Source organism: Podarcis vaucheri, assembly GCF_965113315.1.
Source record: "Podarcis vaucheri genome assembly, chromosome: 10".
NCBI lineage: Eukaryota > Metazoa > Chordata > Lepidosauria > Squamata > Lacertidae > Podarcis > Podarcis vaucheri.
Window position 1 is genome coordinate 44,086,165 of NC_138748.1, and position 922 is coordinate 44,087,086.

Below are 922 nucleotides of genomic sequence, written 5' to 3' on the forward strand. Positions count from 1 at the left end.
GTTCTGTGCTGTCACCAAGTCAGCCAGACCCTCCTTCCCTCTCTCTCACACTATTTGTTCCTCTAGCCAAGCATTGTCCACTCTGACTGACAGCACCTCCACAATTTCTCAGGCAGAGGTCTATCTCATCACTTGCTACCGAAGATCCTTTTAACTGGTGATGCCAGGGAATGAAACTGAGACCTTCTGGGTGCAAAGCCCAACACCATGTCACAATCCCTTCCCAAAAGTTCATGGTGGGTGTTATGACTCAGGCAGAGTGACCCAACTAAACCACCCTAGAAAAGAATACCTGATGACAGGCTACTTTGTTCACCCCAGGCATAGTTCAGTTGACTTAGTGTTAAGGAGAACTTTGCTACACATCTCTGGTAGAATGTGTTCTGAAATGGTTATCTGTACAGATCCCAAAATGCAATTTGTGTAGCATTGGGGTTTTTTGTGCAATATGTGCTTGTACATAATCCTCATGAAAGTTCTAGTTCCCAATACCGCTGTCAAAGTGCAAACCCCTTGTGTAGATCTGATTGTCGGAGAATTTAATTGCAGTTGAAGCTTTCCATAAAGAAGGGTGTGCACATATGAACATAACCTGAGTGGTAAGCCCATCATCAAAACACACTCATGTTTTTATTAAAATATACTAACTTATCTTCTGGGTCAAGTTCAGAGGAAACCATTAGCGTTTGCAGCAAAAGCACAGTACTAATTGGCCCAAATAGAAACAATTCAGGCCTTGTTTGCATGCACATCTGTATGCACCTAAGCATATTTTGAATTGCTTTGCAATGCAATGGGCATTACTATCATTCTAAAGTACAATTCCAGTACCACATCAATTCTAATATCATTCGGGTGTTAAAACATTCAGACACATCATTCAGTCCCTTCAAATTATCTGTGGCTTTAGAAAAACATGATG